The sequence below is a fragment of the Otolemur garnettii genome, unplaced genomic scaffold (genome assembly GCF_000181295.1).
Source record: "Otolemur garnettii isolate 467f Iridium unplaced genomic scaffold, OtoGar3 scaffold00018, whole genome shotgun sequence".
Lineage (NCBI taxonomy): Eukaryota > Metazoa > Chordata > Mammalia > Primates > Galagidae > Otolemur > Otolemur garnettii.
The window spans coordinates 5,258,064-5,259,114 of NW_003852413.1; the positions used below are offsets into that span (position 1 = coordinate 5,258,064).

Genomic DNA, 1,051 nt, shown 5'->3' on the forward strand with positions numbered 1-1,051 from the left:
TAGGCCCCTGGAGACCCCGCAAGACCCCGCGGCTACGCTCTGCTAAATAAAGTCTTGTGGACCTGGACTGGTTTACAGGGTCTGAGAGTGCCAAGCCAGTGGTGTGGTGTGGTGTAGAGGGCAGGGACTGCAGAAGCAAGAAACTGGAATAGCGAGATGGAGCCAGAGGCAGTGCCCAGCCACACGGACAAACACAGGGCACCAGAGCAGAACAAACAAACCTAAATGGTTCCCTGGTATCTGCTGCAAAGTTGTGCCCTGCCCTTTCATGGTCGTGCCTGTGCTGCCCAGATGGTGTGGCTGAGCCTCATAAAGATAACAGGACATTGCTTCCAGCCACAAAACACGTGTGTAGTAGACACCAAGGCCAATCTTCATCCACACCCGTTCCGGCAAAGGGTGAGGGCCACAAACTGCTACAGGGTGTCTTTGTGCAAATTAGAAAAAGGCCCAGCCTGAGCAAGAGCAAGATGCCATCTCTAAAACATAGCTGGGCGCCTATAGTCCCAGCTGCTTGGGAGGCTGAGGCAAGAGGATCACTGGAGCCCAAGAGTTTGAGGTTGCTGTGAGCTACGACACCAAGGGTGACAAAGTGAGAATCTATCTTGAAAAAAAAGAAGAAAAAGAAAAAGGGACCCCCTTCCTCTGGGCAGTGAGACCAGGCTGGGTGTCCGCTTACCCCTTCTGCATCCCCCCACGTCTGCATACTCCCCTGTCTCCTTGGGAGCCAGTAACATTGTTTTCTTCCTGCACCTTTGGCTCTAAACTAAGGCTGTTTCTAACCTAGTTAGTTTTTCATAGGATCTCAAGCCACTTAATGGAACTTTCTTCTTCCTCCCTGCTTCACTAGGGCTTGTGCAATCCACAGTGAGGGCCAAGGGGAAACTGAGGCACAAGAACCTAGGTGATACTTGGATACTTGGGTCCTCAACCTTCCATAGTAAGCCTAAAACTCAGAATCTGGTTTTTAGAACCCTTAAATTGAGTATGTTAGACCGAACAGCTCCTATGCTGTAAGTGGGGGTTATTTTCTTTTTTTTTTTTTTTTTTT

General features: G+C 49.8%; 1 protein-coding gene across 1 annotated transcript in view; it reads left to right on the top strand.

Annotated features, from left to right (window-relative positions):
* The window catches only part of MXRA7 (matrix remodeling associated 7), a 31,637-nt gene that overhangs the window by 29,499 nt on the left and 1,087 nt on the right, over positions 1-1,051 (top strand). The window lies entirely within an intron of this gene.